The sequence below is a fragment of the Notolepis coatsorum genome (assembly GCF_963971535.1).
Source record: "Notolepis coatsorum genome assembly, contig: SUPER_15_unloc_1, whole genome shotgun sequence".
Taxonomy (NCBI): domain Eukaryota; kingdom Metazoa; phylum Chordata; class Actinopteri; order Aulopiformes; family Paralepididae; genus Notolepis; species Notolepis coatsorum.
In genome coordinates, this window is record NW_028174866.1 from 1,096,945 (window position 1) to 1,105,296 (window position 8,352).

The 8,352-nt window shown below is 38.9% G+C and overlaps 1 long non-coding RNA gene across 1 annotated transcript; it reads left to right on the top strand.

Moving 5' to 3' along the window:
- The first annotated feature begins 1,184 nt into the window (after positions 1–1,184).
- LOC311242263 lies at positions 1,185–3,473 on the top strand. The gene is made up of 4 exons (XR_014620604.1): positions 1,185–1,313; positions 1,422–1,534; positions 1,712–1,804; positions 3,045–3,473. It is a non-coding gene; the product is annotated as an uncharacterized lncRNA (long non-coding RNA).
- The last annotated feature ends 4,879 nt before the right edge of the window (positions 3,474–8,352 follow it).

The window sequence follows — 8,352 nt, forward strand, 5'->3', positions numbered from 1 at the left end:
AGTAAATCTACAAAACCAACTACAACTTGGTCAACTAATCAATCTTAACTATATTCACAGGACATACTTGACTCCTGTAAGACTGAACAGAATGGGCCTTAAACAAGACTCAAAATGCTCCCAATGTACAAATGGAGACGAAGGGACATTTATGCACATGTATTGGGACTGCCCACCAGTTAAGGCATTCTGGAAAGATGTGACCCATCAATTATCAAAACTCGTATCTTGGAATATACCAGTACACCCCTCTGTATTACTATTGAATGATGTTTTTGAGTTTGCAGTAAATCCACAGCTAAAGATATTGGTTTTATCGGGTATCACAGTAGCTAAAAAACTGATCGCATCACGCTGGTTTCAACCGGAAAAAATGTGCAGGAAGGTTTGGTCTCTTACATATCTCGATGTGATTTATCAAGAAATATCTACAGCAAGAATTCTGGGTCTCAACGAATCCAAAATGTCAATGTGGTTAGAAGTGGTGGAGAGAATAAAAGCTAGCTTATAATGGTAGTGTCTGGTTAGAGTGAGGGATAATGGAGGTACTATCCAAGGAGGGGTCCGGGAGGGGGGGGGGGGGGGGTTCGAGCTGGAGCATATGTGTGTAGGGTTTTAGAAAATAGGTATTAGGGGTATATCCCGTATAAGGCATTTGTATAATTGGTAATTTCGTTGGATATACACTATATACGTTAAAATATTATTATAGACTTTTTTTTTGTTTTCTGTTCTGTACTTGCATGTCATTTTAGCCACCTTGTCTGTTAGTTTCATTATGATTATGTGTTGAGTACTGACTTTTAATCATTTTTGTTTTGCAATAATAAAAAAAAAAAAAAGAAAAAGAAAAAAACTACAACTAGATGAAATAAATCAGTAACAAAACAAGCAACTGAAATGACTGCACCTGCACCAGTAAAGGTAGCCCCAGTTATCTATATATACATGTATAGACTGCAGCAAGGCCTATCACAGTATGACAAATTGGGATTTTGCAAGGTGCGCCAGAGTCCCTGCAAGGTCAAGTAGTTGACACAGATCTCAGGTTCTCTAACCGTTATTTCTCCATCTATTAGGCAATTCTTTGTTGTTATTGCCATTGCATAGGTGGAGCCAATGCTTGTGGTTTCACCACAAGTACAAGTTGCTTGTTGCTAAAGTATACCAGCAACAAGAAGTTTGTGGTAAAAGTGTTGCAACAATTGTCACATATAAACCACCAAGAAGAGCTGGTGTTGATCACTCGTTGGATGAGAAGAGGAGAATCATGAGCCCTGTCATCAGAATCGCCCTTCTGCTGTTTTGCGTCGGTAGGACATCAATATCTTCTTTGCCAATGATGATACAGTATGTGGTATATTATACAATAACAAAATACAAATTGTTTTCTGATTCTTTGCATGCTATTGTATCTCAAGCCGTCGCAGAGCCATGCAAAATCTCCGGGATCCAAGTGGAGGATGAGCATTTTCTGTCCAACTTGAACGACGATGTTATGTCCTCCTTGAACACGGACATGAGTGAAGACGAGGTGAGAAGTCGCCCACATCCAACCCTCTGTGTCAGTTTAACATTAGTTATGATGGGTTGGACTGTTTATATCTGAATGACTCAGCATCACATGGTGGACTTATGATTCATGAACTGGAAACATATTTCGAAAATTGCATTCTGTCTAAAGAAAATGTACTAATATATTTCATTCCAGATGCTGGCCATGAGTTTCCCCGGTGCCTGTAGTCTCTGCAAGACTGTCATCAAGACAATTCAGACGATTTTGGGCGATAAAGATCTTTCAAGGGTAATACAAAATGACATATGATTCATTATGGCACATTACTGTTCCATGAATTCAATGGACCCATTTAAAGGGGCACTTCACCAAAAGAAAAAAGCTGATTTATTTTGCACATAATCTCAAACACGTCCAAAAACGCAAAAGAATTATTGCAAACATTAATTTAGTTTGACAGTTATTGAGAGTAAATTTTTTGGATATGGCCACCAGTGATGTCATCAGGACATTGAATCCTTGTGTTATGTTAATTACAGCTCAATTCAATTATAAGGTAGCAGTCCCTATAAGAAAAGGTATTGGTATTTATTTTTTCCTACATAATTTTATGGTGCTGTAATTAACACAACACAACAACTGATTACTGGTGGCCAAATTCAAACTTAACTGTCAAACTAAATTAATGTGAGCAAAACAGTTTAGAGCTGATGGATGTGTGAGATTATGTGCAAAATAAATCAGCATTGTCTTTCGGTAAAGAGCCCCTTTAAGTATTTCAAATACAGATGATTTTTACTTATGCTATTGAATTTCCTGTGGTCCCTTCACTGTCTGGTAGTATAGTGGCATGGTCCAATGAAATGATCATTAAATGAAATTAACAATCAAGATTGCCTCACATCTCTTTCGCAGAAATTGTGGCCTCTTATGTAAGCAACGTAGTTGTGAAAAAGCTTAATTACTCCCAAAGTTGGAACAAAACTAGTATACTGTAGCTGGAACCACATGTGGTTTAGTCTACAGACACGGCCCACATTCTCAGACTGTGGTGGTAGGCCGGCTCTGTAGATCCAGCAAAAATGCCACTACTTGCATTTCTAGTGACAATGGATTTGTCTCGCATTTTTGCTTTCAGTGTGTTCAGAGTAGACAAATAGTGTCATTGTGCTATAGACAAATCACATGCATTAATTCTAAAAATGAATATGGTGATTTTGGTTGGATTAGAACATTTTGAGAGTTATCATATTTTGCATCTACAATTACTGTGGTTTCATACAACATAAAACAAGCATCAAATATTATGTTCTTGCATTTTTGTACAAGCTGCATAATGTAAAGTGTAAAGTGTACATTATAACTGACATTGTAAACCAAGCTACTGAACAACTTTAAGGGCCATTTTCTCAAAATGATATATCACAAAACACTTTTCTTTTCCATGTTAAAGGAACTTTTAATTACTTTATATCAAACAAGAAATTAAGCCTTTCCTATACTAACACTATGCATTTTTCACTTGCAGCCCGTCATCAAGGAAGCGCTGGAAACTGTTTGCAGCGCCATACCATTCGTTGGTTTTATCTGCAGATCATTTGTTGATAGATACTCAGATCAACTTATTGACGTTATACTTAAACACCTGGATCCATATGCATCGTGTGCCGCAATCCATATCTGCAACTAGCTAACGTCCACCTGCCTTCATGTTACAGATATAGAAAATGTACTCAGTGTTGTTGTGCTAGTGGGGGGGGGGGGGCACCTGTCTGTCATTACAGTGAGCGTCCAATGACCCTGCGATTCCCCCTGCAGTCCCTCCTCCGCTACACCCCTCACTGTGCCTTTTATCAGCTTTGCTCTTTCAACTCTTTCATTCCTGAAATTGTGAAATCATCAATGTGTGAATTATTCATGTAGCCTACTTATTGTACTGCACTTGCCTTTCCAATAAAGCATCACTGAAAACGTTGCACCGAGTCACAATGGCATGATTTTTAATTCACACTTGTGATTGAATCACACCCCGGTCGTGTTTACACACGTATTTAATTTGGGGATGTGAGCCATGGCTGACCCTGGATCTGCACCAACAAGCTGCTGCACCCTGGTCCAGCTTGTATGCAGAGATCTCTCCCAATCCCACAGGAAAATAGCCCAAAAACCATTGTGCATTTAGTGAAGCTGATCTGTGGATTTCTCCCAATAATTCTCAAAATGTCAGCTTTCAGTGTGTTCCAAGTAGACACATAGCATCATCATGCTAGACATATTGCATGCATTATTTATTACAGACAGCTAAAGCAGGGCACTATTATGAAAATGGTGATTTTGACTGGATTGGATTTTTTTTTTTAGATATTATCATTTTGTTTTTTTTCCACCTTTCATTCAAACCTTTATTTATACTTGAAAGGCAACTGAGATTTTTCTCATTTACAGTTATGTCGAGTTTACATACAGAGATAAGAAAATAAATCACACAGCATATAAGATCACAATAATAAACAACATGAGGGTAGACAAATACAAGGATAACAAATAAATTAAAACACATAGAACTTGATCGACAATGTTTAGTGATCAAGGTCTTAAACTCTGCAACAGAGGGGAGAATCTCAATCTGACTGTTGGAGTGGAGTTCATTCCATGAGCTGGGGGCATCATAGCAAACTGCAGTTTGACCCTGTTCTGAGCAACAAGAACCAGCCAATCACTAGAACGGGTTCCATAGGTTCCAACATTCCATTCCAATAATGCTGTGGTATAAGGAGGTAGTGTAGTATATTTTTGATTGGTTATTAATGGTTATTAGACATTATTATAGCATAATCAGAATGGCCAGTTGACAGCAGACAATAATGTGGATTCAGGTATATTTGAGTCCTTCCCTTATTTGTGGAACATTTATAAAATAAAAAGTAGTCCACTTTGAAAAAAGACTAACCATGTGTAGACCTACTTTGAAATAATACACGGAAAAGGAGAAAAAACACTGGCATCTGTAGACCTACTTTGAAATAAAACCCTGAACTATGCAGCTCTATTTGAGTCCTTCCCTTATTTGTGGAAAATCTATCAAATAAAAAGGGGTCGGAAACTCAAGATTAGCCACTTGCAGACGGCAGGGAGAGGCGTGGGGTGTGACGTACTGTATATTTTAGTTGATGAAATCTTTTTTTATTTCAGTGTCACAGTACGACATTGATCTCCAAAAACGAAAAAAAAAAAAAAAACGAAAAAAAGTCTACATTTTCTTTTTCTTTTTTTTGGCCAGGGAGCCGCAGCTGATTGGCTCCGGAGCCGCAGGTTGCCGACCCCTGCACTAGACTCTCTCACACACACACACACACACACACACACACACACACACACACACACACACACACACACACACACACACACACACACACACGTCAGTAATAGTCACGGTTGTTTTTCAAATGTATATCATCCAGAAACGAGTAGCCTACATAATAGGCATATTCATTCAAATGTACCCCTGGCGTAGAAAGCCTATATGGACGATATCTATTTTAATGATTTAATGAACAGATGAGCTGGTGCATTTGAACATCTGGACACTGACTTGTACCTATCTCAAATCCGCCCTCTTATCTTGATCCTCCAATCACAACCGTTGCTTTCCTCGGACTGGAGGATCAAGAAAAGGGGTGGGATTTGAGATAGGTCAATCGTTTTAGATATTCCAACTAAATACAATATCATATTGTTTGTCTTCCCCCCCTTCCCCCCCCCCTAATTTACATTAACTACCCTACCCATGCTTATTTTTACTCAAGGACTCCCGTTCAGCTTTTATTTTGTAGTTTAAAGCTTATATGTTTAATCTATGCAAATTTCCAACTTAAACTTTTATTGTCTTTTTTTCAACAAGATCCTATTTCTTTCATCATCTGACCAATCAATTCCTGAAATTCCCCAACTCCTGTCAACGTGTAATAATGGTTTGGAAGGTCGAACATATTCAGAATATACCTTTAAGTCTTCCACTGTAATGAATGGTGATGTGTCCGCAACACACACATTCCCCCCCGTAAACCTATTTCATAAACACAATCCCTAATGAGAGGTTTGGTTCGAAACTAAACTAAACTTCCATCAAAGAGAATTGGATTCAAGTGCATCGGAGTAGTATGTAGTACATTATGAATGATGATCACACAAGCAATAATTCATCACTTTCATTACTCGGTGCGCGCAGCAATGACTGCAGTCATTTGTCGTGCGTTTACTTTGCTGCTGGACGGCATAATGAATTATGGATGTAATTGTCTATTGTATAAATGTTTGTGCTATAACTTAAACCACAGCTGAATATGCTGACGCAATCATTAAAAAAGCATTATGTGGACTGTGATGTGCAATCTTTCACATTTTAACATGTTTCTGTCTGACAGAAGTGATTGCAATAGGAATGATGCGTGTGTTCCAGTATGTTCATATTTATTTCATCATGCTATTCTGTATAAGTGCCTCTGGCATCTTGGACCAATGCACTATTGAACCATATACAGTAGGTCATGCTACAAAAAGTCCATACTATACTATGTGCTAATGTTATAATGTTAAATGTTATGTCTTTTGTATATTTTATACCCAGTTTAATCACCTGTGCATTGTATATTGCTGTTGCACTTTACTGCTACATTTGCACTCTGGTTGGATGCCACACTTATTTTTGGTGTACTGTACTTGTGCTGTATATAATAACAATACATTTTAATCTAATTTAATCGAATCTAATCTATCACCATGTGTTAGGGTTTGAAACCGACCTCAAACGCACGGCACAGACAGGTAGTTCAGAGTTAGCCAAATACTAGGGCGTATTTATTTACAGAGTCAAAAAGGAGTCAAGTAACAATTTCGAAACAAAGGGAGACTGCCTTCGGCAGAGTTATCTGCGGCTCTGCAGATCCTCTTGGTGTTGGAGGTGGGGAAACGGTGTTGCGGCTCTGCAGATACTCCCAGCTTCAACTCGAGGTGGAAAAGGAGAGAGAGAGAGAGAGAGAGATCAATAACAGTCCCACATAACACAGAGGCAGTGCGGTTTCCTCCTCCCTTAGCTGAGTCCAGAACAAACAAAACGATATCTTCAGTGTTCTCCACAACACACAATTTAGCTGAGGGTCAGTGCAAACAAAAACGATAATCTTCAGTGTCTCTTCTAAACACACACTTCAGCTGAGTCCAGTGCAAGCAAAATGATAATCCTCAGTGTCTCCTTTAACACACAACTTAGCTGAGTCTAGTGCAAGCAAAAATAGAACTCTTCAGTGTTCTTCAAAACACACAAAACAGAATAGACCAAAAAGGGGTTTGGTTCCAACTCACCAAAGCGCAAAGCGTAAAGCGGTTAAACGAGGCGCAGCTCCAAACGGGGGGACAAGGCTTTCACCAGCGGCAATCTACAGATGTCCTGGAGGGAAAGTAGACGAGGCACAGCAACGGGGAACAACAGGCAGAAGCAGAAGTATTCAAAACGACCCGACATCGATTGAAGGGAAGTCCCAGTATAAGAAGCCTCTGGGGCGCTAATCACAAACTATGACAGGTGCGTGCTGGAATTGATACTTGCTCCAAAAGCGTGTGGCGGGGAATGCACCAATCAACACAGTACCTTAAAGGAGCGTGTGGCGGGGAACAAACCAATCCTCACACCATGGTACCGCTTTTGTACTTGAATAATACCATGGTATAATCCAATACCGATGGTAATACCGTCATTGTAGTCACACAAAAAAAATTATATTGTTTTGGAAATATTATGATTTGATTTTTGTACATTCATATTTAGTAATTTTGCTGCCGTTTTGATCCACATTTTTTAAATTTTTTTTATACGTTTTTATACGTTTTTTTATACGTTTTTGAATACGTTTCATGTCCCTATTACACAGAAATGCGTTTTTTTTGTTTTTTTTTGTGGATACGGCTGAAACGCTAAATTGTGTTTGCGTTTTGGAGAACCGCTAAAAAACGCGCCGACAACAGCGTGTAGTCAGCACGGAGCCGTTGTTGCGAAAACGCCCATGTGCAGTAGATACCATCTGCGTGCCCTTCCGGTGACAGTCCCAAACCAAATAGCTGCAGCTACTATGTGTTGTCAAGTTATTGTTATAAGGACCCCAGTCCAAGCTACAACAGTCTGCATTCCCTTAACAATTGTTTGTATTGAGCCGTATTGTATTGTACCCATATGCAATATGTTAAATAAGTTATCAAACCCTGTTAGCTCAAAGCTCCTCTTTCAACTTAACAAGCATTAAACAAAATGGCCCAGTCATCTATTCACCTTTGTTTAATACACACAGCGTTGTCTCTAATGTTATCTAACCACTGATAGCTCCCGATATCATCAGTTTGGTGCTGGCTAAGTAGCGTGAGCTAACGTTAGCTTCTAGCCACAATGCTATACTGTTATAATGGCAAATTACATTGACGTTAGCATGCAGCTAACAATGCTACCAATCTTTTTTTAGACTAAACTATCCGCTCTTGGTGGTCACTTGTGTTGATGTTAGTTTTGTTTCATCAACAAATGACAGGCAGAACACACAGTGAATGTATCCGTTTTGTTTATGGCACTTTTATTAGGCTTTTCTGAAAAAGAATTGCTGCATTGAATAAATAGGCAAGATGGTGGCGCGGCATTGTTGACATTTTCTTTGCTGGAGCTACCAGGAAGTGTATTGGCACATTCAAGTTCTGATTGGTTGAAATTGCCTTCATGTTTGCCACCTACTGCCACCTACTGCTTTGGCAGTGTACTACATCAGTGTGCTCAGGTGACAAAAAAAAAAAAAAAA